General features: G+C 46.7%; 1 long non-coding RNA gene across 1 annotated transcript; it reads left to right on the top strand.

The window, feature by feature from the left end:
• The first annotated feature begins 782 nt into the window (after positions 1-782).
• LOC309357729 lies at positions 783-17,154 on the top strand. Its single transcript, XR_014163206.1, has 2 exons — positions 783-949; positions 16,531-17,154. It is a non-coding gene; the product is annotated as an uncharacterized lncRNA (long non-coding RNA).
• The last annotated feature ends 59 nt before the right edge of the window (positions 17,155-17,213 follow it).

The raw sequence follows: 17,213 nt of genomic DNA, 5'->3' as shown, positions 1-17,213 counted from the left end.
CTCCCCTCTGCCCCCCGCCCAGCACCAGCCAGATGGGGGACTGTTTTATCTCACTGTGTGATGCTCTCCAAAGCTCAGGCTCCCTAGGCCTGGCTGTGGAGATGGTCTGGGACACACGAGGCTTCTCATCTGCTGCTCCCTGGCAGGTCTAATCCCACCACTTCCTTCAACGGCTCTGCTCTCAGCCAGCACAACAGCAAGATTTGCGTTCAGGGTTTTCCGAAGACAAGCCATGAATCAATGTGGTTTTTCCAGGCCTGTTTGGGCTTCTCCATTAATCAGCTGAGAACCAAGTAAGAGTCTGAGATCATGATTTCGGCTATGAATTCACCCCCCCCTTCAGCATAGCTGACCCTCTTGAAGAAACACAAAGTTCCAGACCTTCCAAGTGCCCCTATTTTCCAGGAACAGTCCCGGATTTACAGAAGCTGTCCCTATTTCTGATTTGATCCCAGAATGTCCCGCTTTCTCCTACAGTGGTACCTCGGGTTAAGTACTTAATTCGTTCCGGAGGTCCGTTCTTAACCTGAGAGAGACAGTGTGGTGTAGTGGTTAAGAGCGGTAGTCTTGTAATCTGGGGAACCGGGTTCGCATCTCCGCTCCTCCACATGCAGCTGCTGGGTGACCTTGGGCTAGTCACACTTCTTTGAAGTCTCTCAGCCCCACTTACCTCACAGAGTGTTTGTTGTGGGGGAGGAAGGGAAAGGAGAATGTTAGCCGCTTTGAGACTCCTGAAGGGGAGTGAAAGGCGGGATATCAAATCCAAACTCTTCTTCTTCTTCTTCTGAAACTGTTCTTAACCTGAAGCACCACTTTAGCTAATGGGGCCTCCCACTGCCGCAGTGCCCCCGCCACACAATTTCTGTTCTCATCCTGAAGCAAAGTTCTTAACCCGAGGTACTATTTCTGGGTTAGCAGAGTCTGTAACCTGAAGCGTATGTAACCCGAGGTACCACTGTATTTTCATCAGAGAAATATTAGAGGGTGTGGAGTTCTGCAGCCCCTCCTCTTGGGTCGTGTGTGTAGGCCTGCTCATGTGTAGGCGGAGGGGACTTGGCATTTTAATTAAGGGAATCATTTTGCACGGCTGAAACTAGTTCCATAAATCATCCCAGCAGGCACTTCTCAGAACAGGGCAAGGGGACCTCCATGGGCCATGGCAGCTTCAGAAAAAAGGGAAGCACAACGGATGGTCATGGAGGGGACAGGCAAGAGCGAGGCTGGAGCCCAGGAGTGGACACATAATTTCCCGTCATACGAAAGGGAGTTATTTTTGGCAGCCATCCCCTCTGATTTGCAAGGGGAGGGACCTCCCATGATGCCTGGTGGAATTCTGGAAAGTTCAGAGGAGAGGAGGAGGCCTGGGAACAGCACTCCATGTTATTGTGTTATGATGTCTTTGGGAGGAACGAGTAAGCCGTGTGCCAACAGATGCAGATTGCTTAGGTACCCAAAAGCAGAAAGGGAACTTTGCTGAGTAAGGAGGGGGGTCAACAGGGGCAGAGTGCCGCAGAAAGGGTATTGGTTTCTTGAGAGGGGAAGAAATGCTGACCGACTCCTTTTTCCAGTCTGAGAAGGGAAAGGGAGAAAAGGAAAAAAAAAAACACACCACACTTTTTGTAACATCCCTGGTAGCTCAAAAATGGGCAAAAGCAGCTCCTGGTCATCTCTTCCTGGGTCTGGCTCCCAAATGTGTTGGGGAAAGTTTGCTCTGTAGGTGAAGACAGATATAATGGCCTGGCTTTCGCATAACACTAAGCCGTGTCTAATGTTAACCATAGTTAATAAACCCAAACCCTCCAAGTGTCCCGATTTTCCAGGGTAAGTCCTAGAATTATGAAAGCCATCCTGGCTTCTGATTTGATCCCAGAATGTCCCTGTTTCCTCTGCCAGAGCTGCTTCTGCTGAGCTCAGGGAGGAGGATGAGCCTGCGCTTGTCCGGAGTGATGGCAGTTGTGGCTGCAAAGGAGCATCCCATTGTCTCTCCATGGTCTCTCCATGGCTGCTGCTGACGGCACTGCTACCCACTATAGAGGAATGGCTGATCAAACTATTGGACTTGGCTGAGATGACAAAGTCAACACGTTTAATTAGAGAAAAATCATTACTTTTGTTAAGGATTGGAAATTTCTTACGGACTTTTTGCGTGAAAGAGAAAATGAACTTGTAATATCTGGATTTGAGGATTGAAAAAATTCTGCTTTATAGAAGATAGAATGGTTGGATCTTATGGAATGAATACCGTGTGTCGCTACAGGACAGAGAGCCGGAAGTCCTTTTATTTTCATTTTCTTCTTTATCTTTATTTTTCCTTTCTTTTCCTTTTTTCTTACTTTCTCTTTCTTTAAGTTTCTCCTTCCCTTGTCTTTTCTTCCTTCTGACTTTATTCTCCTTTAGACTAAAGTTGTTGTTTTATCTCAGTATATTATAAAAAGATACTTTGTAATGGGTATTTATATATATCTCTTTGAATAAGTATACAGTGGTACCTCGGAAGTCGAACGGAATCCGTTCTGGAAGTCCGTTCGACTTCCAAAACTTTCGGAAACCAAGGCGCAGCTCCCGATTGGCTGCAGGAAGCTGCTGCAGCCAATTGGAAGCTGCGAAAGTTGCATAAGACGTTCGGGTTCCAAAGAACATTCGCAAACTGGAGCAGTCACTTCTGGGTTTGCGGCATTTGGGAGCCAAAACGTTTGACTCACAAGGCGTTCAGGATCCAACGTATGACTGTATAAAGAATATATACCGTATATAAAGAATCCCTGATAGACAGCTAAGTGGCAACAGTGTCAATGGGTTTCCCCTTTCTTTCCATTCATGCACTGACTCCTAGTTGATTTTCTGGGGTGCAGACCCCCTTGTCATGAAAGTGGCCTTGTGGGGCCAGCCCTGCCTGTCAATGATGGAGGGGGAATGACCAGCAACTCCACCAGTGTTTGTCATGGCAAAGCCAAGCCTTGGCCTGCGCAGAATCCTGTGCCAGCGGCTCTGAGTGAGGCACTTTTCCCAGGGGCTAGGCATTGGCAGGGGGCAGCTGGGATTTCTTGCTGAGCGCAGCAAGTTCCCCCACTGCCCACTGTTTGCTTTCAGAGCTTTCCTATGAAAAATGAGCCTCCAGCGATGCCTGGCGCTGCAGCCGTCCCGGTGATTTACCGAGAACTTTGCTCCTACAAAATCTTTCCGCTCGAGCAGACCAGGAGGAGGGGGAGAGGCCAGAGAGCTGCAAACGGGCAGCCCGATTGGAACCAGATGTCCCAGGCCTTTGCTGCAAGGACTAGGCTGAGCCTTCTGCCAAGGCCTGTGCAGTGGCCAGATGGCAGATTGGCGGGATAGACGGGGCTGCCTTGGCTACCTGTAAGACTCGGAAGTTCACCCTGCTGGAGTGATGCCAGCAAAAGTTTGCCGGATCCGGTCAGACATGGAGGTAGCAACATCTGAGGTCTCCAGAAACCTGCAGCATGCCGAGATGATGGAGCCAAGTGGTCCAGGGAGGGTGGTCAGAAATGCCCTATGTCTGGGGATGGGAAAGGATCCTCATTGAGTCCATACAAGGCATGTCTCCAGCTCCCTGCCTGCCTCCTGCCTCCATCATTCAAACCCAGAAACCTTCACTGTGGAAATGGAACTCAATGTACATATTTTGGCCAAGCAATTCCCCCTAATGGAATGCTTATTTGCATATTCCTTTCACTAATAGGTCGTGGGTGGTTTGTGGGTTAAACCACAGAGCCTAGGACTTGCCGATCAGAAGGTTGGCGGTTCGAATCCCCACAACGGGGTGAGCTCCCGATGCTCGGTCCCTGCTCCTGCCAACCTAGCAGTTCAAAAGCATGTCAAAGTGCAAGTAGATAAATAGGTACCACTTCGGCGGGAAGGTAAACGCCGTTTCCGTGCGCTGCTCTGGTTTGCCAGAAGTGGCTTAGTCATGCTGGCCACATGACCTGGAAGCTTTTTGCCGGCTCCCTCGGCCAATAAAGCGAGATGAACACTGCAACCCCCTAGTCGGCCATGACTGGACCTAATTGTCCACTTTATGCACACTTTATTCTAATATATGATGCGCTTGTTTTTTGACTTTGGTTGGAAAGCCAAAATTTGGAAAGGTGTGAGTTTTGCGGTGTAGCTGCATCTCACTTTGTGCACTGTCTCAGGAAGGGTGAATTAGCTGGGCTCCCATTAAGATGCAGAGCAGTCTTGTCCCTCGTCCTTCCTTCCCCAGGTCTGTTCGCAGCACAATCCTCCCTCGAGGGAGAAGCTTCTCTGCAGTCGCTTTGTGAGGGGTTGGCAGATGCCTTGGGACAGAAGGTCTGGTTTCCCCTCCCGAAGTTCTGTTTATTATACTTGTTTATCATAATATTTGCACTTCTAACTCCTGGCTCCTGTTTTTAAGCAGCAATCCAAAAAAAGGGCGCTGTTTGTGTATGTGTGTGTTTCTGGGTTAAAAGCCAACCTCGCTGCCACTAATTCCTCATTACGGGGGAAGATCGAAGCCAACTGGAGGAGCTTGGGAGCTACACAAATAATTCTGCAGCTGAAGGGGCTGATTAAGAGAGAGTCACAGGGACAAAGTTCAGGAATGATTAAGGAAGGGCCTGGGAAGGCCTTATAAATATTCTTGGAGCAAAACAGCACTCCAGGGGGGACGAGAGGCACTGAATGTGATGCAGGGCAACAGAGGGCCTCTTCACCAGTTTTTCTTTTTAAAGCGCACACATTCCGATAGATAAATTCGTAGAGGACACATGGTATTAGCAATTGAAGTGAATGAAACCTCCATCTGTAAGAGCAGTGGACAGTAGAACATTTTGCAAGTAGAACATTTTGGGTCCTGAAAGCCGCAAACCTGGAAGTGAGTGTTCTGGTTTGTGAACATTCTTTGGAACCCTATCGCCCGACACAGGTTCCGCCACTTCCAATTGGCTGCAGGAGCTTCTGACACCCCCTTGGCAGATCCAGACAGGCAGTGTTTTCCATCCATCTCTCAAGCTGTTTGCCAAGGAATCTGCCAATTTACCACTGCTTGTCTCACCCACTTCTGGTGCTAGCGAGATCAGTGAGCAAGACAATTGTGGCTGCAGCAGCCCCTTCAGGGAGCCTTCAGTGAACCAGCTGCAGTTTAATGACCACATGACACATGGCCCTACTGCCCTGGTGATGGTGATGCCCATGGGATGCCTCACAAGGTTGACAGATCCCCACAGGATGCCAGTGTTGCCCAGAACATTATTTATGGCCCATACAAATTAAGGGCGGGACAATCTGTCAATTTCCTTTCCTCTCAGTTTCTCATGTTTCCAACCTCAAGATCCTCACCAGCATTTTAGGGTGATTTTTTCCAAATAATACAGTGGTACCTTGGGTTACAGACGCTTCAGGTTACAGACTCCACTAACCCAGAAATAGTACCTCGGGTTAAGAACTTTGCTTCAGGATGAGAACAGAAATCGCACAGCGGCGGCGCAGCAACAGCAGGAGGCCCCATTAGCTAAAGTGGTGTTTCAAGTTAAGAACAGTTTCAGGTTAAGAACGGACCTCCAGAACAAATTAAGTTCTTAACCAGAGGTACCACTGTATCCACACTATTGTGTGTGCAGTTTTGCCTAACAAGCAGTTTTGCAAAGCCCCTTGTATGACAATTCTACTATTCTACGATGTACAGGATGTTGTTTTCATTCATCTTGATGCACACTTTGCCCTGGCAAGTACATTTCTGCACACCTTACTTGGCTGTAGAACTGCACTGCAAAATCCAGTGAATTTCGGATGCCATGGGATAGTTCTGTGTTTTGGTCCACATCTCATTTTGGAATGTGAAGTTTAGGTCGCTGTGTCTTTAAATGCAAACTGAATTGAATTCCCACCTTCACAGTGGGTTTCCCATACTCAGATGTGGCTCATGGACCAAACATTTTGCCCCCCAGTGATGTATAGAGCAAGAGTGCCAAGAATCGTGCTGGCATTGTGATGGATAAAAGCGAAAAGAGAGAGAAAAAGAGAGAGAGAGAGACCAAGTGCAGAGGGAAGAGCCTGTCCACTCGGCTTTCCTGTTTCCTAATTCCAGCTGCAGCTGTTTCCCCTAGTTGTAGGCCAGTCAATGGAGTGGCAAAATTACAAGTTGCCGGCCTCCCATCCCAGCTGCATGAGGGTTGGCTGCCGCTACTGAGTGGTGAGAGAAATACGCACAGTTCAAAGTGAAAGATCCTCTTTTCTCTTTCCCCGATCATGATCCTTCCACATTTTCCAGAGTCCTGGCTCGGAAAATCACCCATGAACAGGCAGTTTTGGCCAGCCAACAAGCTCTGGGGCTTACATGCCTGGAGGGGCCTTGAAGGGAGGTGGGGCTTCTGCAGCAGGCCCCTGATCTCCTCAAATTTTCCCCACCTTAACCTCCCCCCCCATTACTACGCTTATAAGGCACCTGGGTGCATTGCAGAGCATGGTGCATGTGAGATCTTCTCCCCTCCCCCGGCCAGTCTTTATTTGCTATAAATGAGCCTTTGCCTATTTTATGGGCACCAAACTCTTGGAAGTATCGAGTGGCTTGTCTGGTGTCCCAGCGCCAACCCAAGACATTTTATTGTGTTTTTATTTTATATTCTCTATTGAAAAATTAAAAGTACAAAATTAAAAAGTGCACACAATATGAAAAGACACGAGAAAGAAGAAGAAACAAGAAATAGTACCATGTTGAAAACAAAACAGAAAAAAGATATTGTGCACGTTGCAAAGGGGGAGAACTTGTTGCTGTAGTTAACCAGTCCTTAGTCTAAGATGGTTTTTATAAAAATGAATTCTGTGAAGACATATTGCTGTGTGAGGTGCATCCCTCCTACATATAGAAGCTGTATGGTTGCTGTTATGATAAAACCAGCGACCACAGTACAGTGGTACCTCAGGTTACATACACTTCAGGTTACATACACTTCAGTTTACAGACTCTGCTAACCCAGAAATAGTGCTTCAGGTTAAGAACTTTGCTTCAGGATGAGAACAGAAATCGTTGTCCGGCGGCACGGCGGCAGCAGGAGGCCCCATTAGCTAAAGTGGTGCTTCAGGTTAAGAGCAGTTTCAGGTTAAGTACGGACCTCCAGAACGAATTAAGTACTTAACCCAAGGTACCACTGTACAACATCCACAACTGATTTGGTTACACAAGGTTATGCATCCAAGACCAGGGTACAGACATCCCAAAACAAGTCAATCTTTTAATTGGTGCTCTTCATTTGCAACTTGAATAATCTACTCTGACTTCACCTTGACCACCAGAGGAACATTTGTTTCTCTGTTTCTTACAACTCTCTGCCAGACACAGGCAATCTGTTGGTTTCTTCTTCTTCTGCATACATACAACTTTATGAATGAGAAAGGGGGGGGTGTGGTAAAGCCCCCTGCCTGTGCCTTGGGGAACGGAAGGGGTGTGTGTGGGGGGAGCAGCACAACCCAAAGCTGCCTGGCTTCATTTCCCAGCTGTGGAACTGAAGTCTGGCAGAGATTGAGACGAGTTGGAAACCCGGGGGCCAATCCGATCGGAACCCGCATCCCACAACCTCCCAAATGTTCAATGTGGGGTTGAAGTCCGGCAGGTCTTACTCATGAGTAAGTGCATTCAGGGTCACTGCCTCAGTGACGCAGCTCTCTCTGCTCTCCCCACTGTTCAATTCCACCCCACCCCCAGCTTGGTGGTGGTGCTGCTGCTACGAGGGGCTGCGTTAGATGACTCACAGTTTCCATGATGGCTTTTTCGGCTCATCCCACTCAGTCCTTGTTGGGTGGGTGGGTGATCTGAAGCAGCTGTCCCCAAATGCCCTTGCGAGTCTGTGTCTGCGTGACTGTTTCTTATCACCTGCCCTGGATTTATCGGGAAAATATTTACGCCTAAAAAACAGGGAGGGGTGGCCACATGCCGGTCCCTGTGGCCTCATCTTGAGGGTGGCAGTGGGGCCTGGGCCAAGGATTCAGAAATGCTATGGCTCTTTGCCTGGGGAGATGGAGGATTTTGCCAGAGCCTTTCTGGGCTGCCGGCAATTCGTCTTGTCAATCCTGTAGATTAGGGCTATCAGTGCCTACAAAACCATGATGGCTGTGCTCTCTGTCTCCATAGTTGGAGGAAGCCATGCTTCTGAATATCAGTTGTTGGAAACCACAGGAGGGGAGAGGGCGCTTGTTCTCAAATCCTGCTTGTGGGTTTCCCGCAGGCAGTTCGGCCACTGTTAGAGCAGGATGCTGGACTAGACTGATCCAGCAGACTCTTCTTAAGCTTGAAGCTACATCCATTCCCCCACCCCCTTTTGCTTACAGTCCCGTCCATCACTGTCATGTGGCCCCCCCAAGACATGCCCCCTGAGCAGATGCAGCCTTTGAGCTGGAAAAGTGTCCCCTGAAGCTCAGGGTGCAAAGCTCGCAGTCACATTTCCTGCCATTCCACCCCACCCCTTACTCCATCTACCCCACCCCGCTCTCCCACTGGACTTCAAGCCGGAGGAAGAACCAGGTTTTAGCTGCTCCAGGAAAAAGTTTGCCCTCTTTATTATACCTAGCCAGTGCTCCCCTCCTTAAAAATGTTTAGGGGTGCTCTCATTTTGACTCTAGAAAACCACCATTTTATAGTTCAAATCTGGAAAAAATAAATACAGTAAATGGACAAAAGTCCAAAGTTTCACAAAATGTTTAGGAGTATGTGTCCCCTGCGTCCCCCAGGAAAAAGCACTGTACCTAGCAAAAAGGGGGGAAAGGGGGGGTCCTTCAGAAGGAGCCGCCTGGCACAAGCACCCATTGTGTGGACGGCTTTCATGGCAGGCCAGCTCCTTTGAAAATACTCGGATCCGTGTTAGATGCGACCGTTATGGGAACCTATCAAAGGAAATCCAAAGTTTCCATGGTGTCAAGCAAGGCTGTGTTCTTGCCCCTATTCTATTTAACTTCTATATAAACTCCTTAGTCGGAAAGATGGAGGAAGCAAATACTCATCCCCCAAACCTAAATAATATACCAATCCCAGTCCTTTTGTACGCAGATGATGCGGCACTTATTTCCTTCTCTTGTGTGGGTCTAAGAAAACTTTTACGAGCTCTTACAGAGTATTGCGAAGCTGAACACCTAATAATAAATTACACTAAATCAAAAATTATGGTGTTCTCCAAGAGAAAACTCCGACATAAATGGAAAATTAATAACCAACCTATTGAGCAAGTAACATCTTTTAGATATCTTGGAATAATTTTTGATGAGAAGGGATCTTGGTGCCATCAGATTAAGAACTCCATTGTAAATGCGCAAAGATCTTCCAGAGCTATCATAAGATTCTTTTACAGAAAAGGAGGTCAATATGTTCCTGCTGCCTCGCAGGTCTTTGTTGCAAAAATACTTCCACAATTGATGTATGGCACCCAGATATTTAATTGTCAAAAACTCAAGTCCCTGGAATCTGTACAAACTAAATTTTACCGCTCCCTACTAGGGTTACCTACCTGTGTCTCCAACACAGCCATCAGGCTGGAGGTAGGTCAACTCCCTATTAATGCCAGGATATGGATCCTGAAGATTCACTTCTGGCTAAAACTCATATTTTTCCCAGTGGGAGTGGCTCCATTGACTCTACTAGACCCGTTCCAGTCTAAATGGAGATTGTCGCTTTATGAAAAATTGAAGGGCCTGGGGCTTTCCCCACAAGAACTTATAGCCTCAGGTTTTGAAAAGGCTAAAAGGATGGTGAGCCAGCGAATAGGAGATGTAGAGCTTCAGGACCATATGAGCAAGATAGATAAATATCCAGCTATCCAAGATTATGGAAAAGGGTTTAATCTAACACCATATTTGCTGGATCTACAAATCGCAAAATACAGGCGGGCGTTTACCCTTACCAGATTTGATGTACTGCCATCTGCCTTACTAAAGGGCAGATACGAGGGCACACCCTATGCTGAACGAGTTTGCCCATGTGGTCTGAAAGAGGTGGAAACGGCTTCACATGTGTTGTTACACTGCGACCTTTACGGGGATATTAGGTCACTGTTTATTTCCCCTATCGCTCAGAAATTTCCAGGTCGATCTGAATCTCAGCGGCTGAAAATCCTACTAGGAGATAAAAATCCAGAAGTAACACTGAAAGTGGCCAAATTTTCTGCGGCTGCGATCAAGCGGAGGGCATTAGCTGTAAAAAAGTAAAAGACTTGACCCCTGGACAAGCCCCCCCATTTTTTTAAGTCTATACATATACTGTAGTGCATATATGTGTGTGTGTGTGTGTGTGTGTGGGTGTGTGGGTGTGTGTGCATATGTGTATTGCTTTTATGTATAATTTTACAATTTTTAATTGACACCATTATTCCCTTTGTAAACTATTGTTGCTTTTTATGTTTTTTCTGGTCTATGACCGTAATAAATTCATTCATTTGCAGAAGAGTCAGCCAGAGCCCAGAGGACGGAGGGAAAGAAAGAAAGAAAGAAAGAAAGAAAGAAAGAAAGAAAGAAAGAAAGAAAGAAAGAAAGAAAGAAAGAAAGAAGGGACTGGAAAGTTTCTGTTGGAAACTGTTCAGAAGCCTTCGCCCAGCAGGAGAAAACCCAGCGTGGAAAGAAAACAGTGCGAGGCGTGGAAAGTGCTGACTCTGAAAGCCAGCCTGGGCATCGGCCGCCAGCCAACCAGTCGGCCGGTCACTGAGGCCACCTGCAGCTGGAAGAGGAGCCGGGCTGTTTTCCACAGGGCAGGCCCTGGGCAGGCCGCTCCCTCCCCAGAGCTGACGCACTCCAAGGGCTGCAACTCCCACCTTAGGAAGAAAGAGAGTTTCCACTGGAAGCAGCAGCAGCAGCAGCAGCACTCTGTGCTGTTTCTCTCCTGGTTGCATGGAGACATTTTGTCTGTTTCTGTTTAAACAGAACTGCGCTTAGAATCATGAGGACTGGAGACTTGGGAAAGGCATACAGGCACTCGGCGTTGTTCTGCCACTGTTGAATCCCTAATACTGGCTTACTGTTCATTATTATACTGTTTCAGTGCTTTTATGTTGATTTTGTATTATTAATTTTTTTTTAAAAAAAAGCAGTCTGGAGAATCAGTGTGGCATAGCAGACCAGGACCTGGGAGAGACCAGGGTTCAAATCCCCACCCCCCTCAGCCATGAAACTCACGGGGTGACCTTGAGCAGCCACTGCCTCTCAGCACAACCTACCTCACAAGGTTGTTGTGTGGACTGAGTGAGGAGGGGGAGAACCGTGTACACCAACTTGAGCTCCTTGGAGAAAAAGACAGGACAAATGCAATGATAAATAAATGAAAGAAATGCTTTTACATAAATTAATCATCTTCATGGACACTCGCTAAAAGCTTGAGCCTGAGCCTCAGGGCCAAGTGATGATTTATTTGTAATTGTGGCTTTAACATTTGACACATTTTTGCCCACCCTTAAAACCTATGGGGTAGGAGTGGGTTAGAGAAGAAATGGAACATGTGTCTGTTGAGCAAGCATCCTATTCTTGAACACAACGCCTGCAACTTCAGCAGAGAGGTTGGCTGGATCCCACATGAATGAAGAAATGGTGCTCTGTGCTCCATTAAAAGGACCATTAGGTCCAGTCGTGACTGACTCTGGGGCTGCGGTGCTCAGGTCAGCTTTCAGGTCATGTGGCCAGCATGACTAAGCCTCTTCGGGGGAACCAGAGCAGCGCATGGAAACGCTGTTTACCTTCCCACCGGAGCGGTACCTATTTATCTACTTGCACTTTGACGTGCTTTTGTACTGCTAGGTTGGTAGGAGCAGGGACCAAACAACGGGAGCTCACCCCGTTGCGGGGATTCAAACCGCTGACCTGATTGGTAAGTCCTAGGCTCTGTGGTTTAACCCACAGCACCACCCACGTCCCCATTGAGCTCTGTATTCCATTGAGCTCCGTTAAATGTTAGGCTCAAGAGAACCGCTTAAGGAGACTGCCTGCTGTTCCTCTCAATGATGCTCAATCAACACTTGGCCTGACACCATCCCTGTTGCAGGTAGGATGACCTAAACACTAACCAGATCCTGAGGCCTCTCCATCTAGTGGGGCTTGCTCAGAAGCAGCTGCTAACAGGCAGGCTCCCCTAGAGGACCTTATCAGATGAAGCTGCCATGTTTGAGCTCTTTGGAGGGCTGATGCTGTGTGTCCAGAACTTGTTAACAAGCCAAGAGAGAGATAAAGACAGGGCTGGAATTCAGGTGAAGACAGAGGCTAAAGACTCCTAATTGGTATACCTTCACTCAACATCGCCATTTTCTCCTTCCATCTCTCTCTCTCTCTCTCTCTCTCTCTGGCCAGGTAGGATTGATGAGCTGGAAGCTCCCAACATGTCTCAATAGAAGAAACGGTCTTATACAGAGTCAGACCCATCTAGCTCAGTGTTTTCTTCAGCAGCAGTGGGACACTTGCTTCAACTCACTTGATGACTTTCATGTAGCCCACCTGGACGCGATAGTTAAGATGGTCCCCAAATCAAGAATATAAGAAGAGCTCTTCTGGATCAGGCCAATGGTCCATCTCATTCAGCATCCTGTTCTCACCCAGTGACCACCCAAATCCTTCAGTGGGACGAGCAGCAGTCGAGCACAAGAGTCCTCTCCCCTCCTATAGCTTCCTTCCAGCAACTGGTATTCAAAAGCAAATGAACAGAGACTGGGTCCCCAGAGTGGACAATCCCACTTCTGCTTGTATTTTGTTAACTGTAAACGCACAGGGTGCCACTGATTGCTTGTCCAGAGTTTAATTGGCGAAGCAGGAACCCTTGAATCTGGAGGCCTAGCTTGGGCAGGGCCAAAGGGACAGTTGCCCTGGGAGCAAAATTCTTAGGGGCACAAAAATTCAAAAGAAAAAAGAAAAGAAAGGAAGTTGTAATAATAATAATAATAATTGCAACCCACGCTATGCTACTGCTTGAAGCTGACCCTTCGCTGTAATTTTTTCCTTGGTTTTATTGCTTTATCTTTTTGAAAACCGCTTTGAGTTTTGTTTGCTTTTCAATGAAGCAGCATATAAATTTTATAGGGACGTGGGTGGCACTGTGGGTTAAACCACAGAGCCTAGGGCTTGCCGATCAGAAGGTCGGTGGTTTGAATCCCCACGACGGGGTGAGCTCCCGTTGCTCGGTCCCTGCTCCTGCCAACCTGGCAGTTCGAAAGCACGTTAAAGTACAAGTAGATAAATAGGTACCGCTCCGGCGGGAAGTTAAACAGCGTTTCCATGCACTGCTCTGGTTCGCCAGAAGCAGCTTAGTCATGCTGGCCACATGACCCGGAAGCTGTACGCCTGCTCCCTCGGCCAATAAAGTGAGATGAGCACCGCAACCCCAGAGTCAGTCACGACTGGACCTAATGGTCAGGGGTCCCTTTACCTTTACCTATAAATTTTATAAGCTGCTGCCTTAGATTGATCCAGGAGCACACTGAGCCACACCACTTTCCAACTGGCAGAGCTTGCCTGATCTCCCGGCAGCTGAGTCTTGGCTGTTTACTGGGTGTTTGTGGGTGGGGGTGTTGTTGCATTTCCAGCAAAGTCCCCGGCATTGCACAAACAGGACTTCCAAGCCCCCACAGAGGCTGGGCAGAGCAGCACAGCTGAGTCAGCTAAATCATTTTCATTCCTTGATGAGAAACAAAGATCAGCATCCAGGAGGTGTGGAGAAACAGTCTGTGTTATAGGCACAAGCCAGCCTTTTAAAATTCTTATTCTCCATTTACAGGCATCAGACTGTAATATGTCGCAACCAATTTTGTTTACGAGACCCACTTACCGTTTGGGGGAAGGCGAGCCCATTTTGCAAATTTCGTGGCACTCGCAACCAAGCAAACACCCCCCACGCCCCACACTTTGTAAAATAGGAGGAAAGGTTTGCACAATTAGGGACAGTCCTGGAACTTTCAAGAAGTGGTTGCAACATACCGTACTTTTCCATGTATAAGACTATGTTCTTTTCTTTTGAAATCATGCTAAAAAGTAGGGGTCGTCTTATACATGGGTAGTGCATAGGGTGGACGTTTGATTGGTTGCTGCCAAGGCTGTCAGTGGTTATTGTGTGTGCTATTGGTTGTTGCGTCAATGGGTAGTGTTGATTGGCTGATGCTCCGGCAGTTGGGCAGGCGACTTGCAGCTTCTGCCGGCGATGGGACAGACGGGAGGCGGATTTAGCGACGCGTGTATTGAGCGTTTGTTTGGCAATCCCCCCTAAAAAAAAGCCCAAGAACCCTGGGTAATCCCCTCCAAAAAGCTCAATAACTCTGGGCAATTCTCCACAAAGGTGGGTGTTTTTAATGTATTTCAATGTATATGTTTGTTTGTTCTAATGTATCTATTTGGGTTTTCGTTTCTTTGGCTTTTGAGTTGCCTTTGGCAAGAAAAAGTGACCCATAAATTTAATAAGCAACAGGAACAACAATTAAATAATTATAACAAAACCTCTAAGTGGTTTAAGAAGAAACATTCAAGACAGATCGAGAAAGAACTTCTTCACCTGGTGCATAGTTAAACTATGGAACTCCCTCCCACTGGAGGCCGTGATGGTTGCCAGTTTGGTTTTAAAATAGGGTTAGACAAATTCATGGAGGAGAGGGCTGTCTTTGGCTACCAGTCATGATGGAGGCTGTGCTCTGCTTCCACAGCTGGAGGCAGCTATTTTTGTTATTGATATCCATCTGTCTTGAGAGACAACGGGCAGCAATGCTCGGATCCTGCTTGTGGATTTCCCATCTGGTTGGATGTTGTAAGAACAGGATGCTGAGCTAGATAGGTTGTTGGCCTGATCCGGCATAGCTTTTACTTACCTTACTGAGTGAATGTTGGGAAACAGACTGGATATATAATCAAACATCTATGTAAGTTTCATGCAAGTAAATGGGGATGACTGCTCTGTAAGCAGGTTGCCTACGTGCCTTTTGGCACTCTGTACGTGATTCTCTTTCCACCCCGATGTGACCTGTGGTCTTCAGCAAAAGACAAGGCCAAGCATGCTGACAACCATGACCAGGGCAAGGGATAGCTTTGTGATTTATTTATTTTTTTAAAATTTCAAATGGTTTAAAATACAATATGAAATAAGGCTACAGTATATAAAAGACTCTCCAGAAGAATGATGTGCCAGCATCAGCAATTAAAACAAAACCAACTCCGCTCCCTATTAAGTCTTCAGTGTGGGAGGGAATTGCATTTTGAAATTCTTTTTTTAAAAACACACACACACACATACATACAGACATCACTACATCTCTAAGCTACCTCAGATGAGTTTGGTTTTCTTTTTCCTAAAAAGCACCTGCTTTTTTTTCTCCTTTTTTTTTAATTAAAAAAAATCTTGCTTTTTAAGGTTTTTTTTTCTTCTCCCTTTCAGTTCTATAAAATATAAATTATATGAAAATACAAGATGGAAAATAGTTGAACAGCATAATATAACAATCTTTTTCTTCTTCTAAAATTATCAGCTTAAAAACAAAACAAAACAAAAACCAGGTATAAAAACAAAGACCAAAAAAATAGTCATTGTACAAACAACATACATTTTCTTCTTCTCAAATAATAACTTGTTTCACTGAGGCAGTTAATTCCTGGAGATATTTCTGTCATAAACATATATGTATACATCAGTTATCATCTATTCAAACTTCTTTGGAATGGAGTGCACAGTTCACTGGCGCTACAGAGACCCCATCAGAAACAGAGGGAGGGAGGGAGGGAGGGAGGGAGGAAGGGAGGGAGGGAGGGAGGGAGGGAGGGAGGAAGGAGGTGAATCTCCAGGCACATGAATGCAAGAGGAGGCACATTGGCACATCAATACAGCGCCACAGAGAGATGCTCCACACTCAGCACTTTTTAGGCGTAGTCTTCTGAACAACGTACACTGAAATAGGCCATGTGAGAATGAGACAACGTCTACCAACATACAGACACACACAGCAGGAAGCCACAATGAAGGGCGGTTCCTGGTCCGATGATCCAAACCTTGTCATGTGTGGATTGGTCCACAGATATGTTCTCTAAAGACAGTGAGGTTCAAAAATCACCCAAAACGTAGAGAGGTGTCCTCAGCACTTTTTTTCCTTACAAAAAATGTTTAGGAGTACTCTCATTTTCCTACTGATATTTAAATACTGCCCCTCAATGAGGCCAAACTTAGATTCACAAAATGTTTAGGGGTATGTATACCCCTGCATACCCCCAGGAAAAAAGCATTGGGTGTCCTTATATTTCAGATATTGATTAAAAGCTATCCTTGGCAAAGGTGTCTTCCATGTTCCCTCTGTGTATCTGCTAGAGCAAGTTGTTTAACTATCAGATCAGAATTTTCAATGGTAATCTGGAAGCAGGTTGCAATATAATACAGTGGTACCTCGGGTTAAGAACTTAATTCGTTCCAGAGGTCCGTTCTTAACCTGAAACTGTTCTTAACCTGAAGCACCACTTTAGCTAATGGGGCCTCCCACTGCCGCCGTGCAATTTCTTTTCTCATCCTGAAGCAAAGTTCTTAACCTGAGGTACTGGGTTAGCGGAGTCTGTAACATGAAGCGTCTGTAACCCGAGGTATGACTGTACTATACTGTCTAAAGAGACAATCCTGTGGGCCTTGAGAGGGTGCCCTGGGGGCTAGAGGGTACTGTGGAGGTCCATCCATGGAGACCTCTTCACTGTGGCCACAGGAACCTCTGCAGTCATTGTTCCCCACCAGTGCTCTGTTGTCAGGAACGAGGAAAAACGGGCATGTTGGGGTGGATCTAGAGAGAGGCCCTGCACCCCCAGGACCCAAAGTTCTATTGTTCCCCAACAAGGGAGGACAATATCCCAGCCCTGGATTTGTTATATTTGTTTCCCTCCAGCTGCTGCCTTAGATTGCATCCAGGCCAGTGGCAGGACTCTGGACTGGGCAATTCTCCCACTCTTTATTAACCTGCCTCTCCAGTGAGGGAATTGCTTTTGCAAAGAAAACCCAACAACTTATGAAATGGCTGTTTGTTGTTTTTCTGAACTGAATTTCCTGGAGTTACTGAATTAATCACTTGCAAGGTACAGTTGAGGACTGCAAGTATGAGCCACTCCCACCCCTTTTCCTTCTTTCCAATGTGGCTGCAAAGAGCTCAGAAGGCTCTACTTGGTTTTAGTTCAACCACAGTGAAGGGCTTAGTCTGATACCTAAACTGTGGTTTGTTGAAACAAGCCAGCTTCTTAAAATATGGTTTGTAATGGGCTTGTTTCAACAAACTACATCT

The sequence above is a fragment of the Podarcis melisellensis genome (genome assembly GCF_964234715.1).
Source record: "Podarcis melisellensis genome assembly, chromosome: 15".
In the NCBI taxonomy this organism is placed as follows: Eukaryota; Metazoa; Chordata; class Lepidosauria; order Squamata; family Lacertidae; genus Podarcis; species Podarcis melisellensis.
The sequence above is the reverse complement of the archived record's forward strand: the minus strand, read 5'-3'. Positions and strand labels throughout refer to the sequence as shown.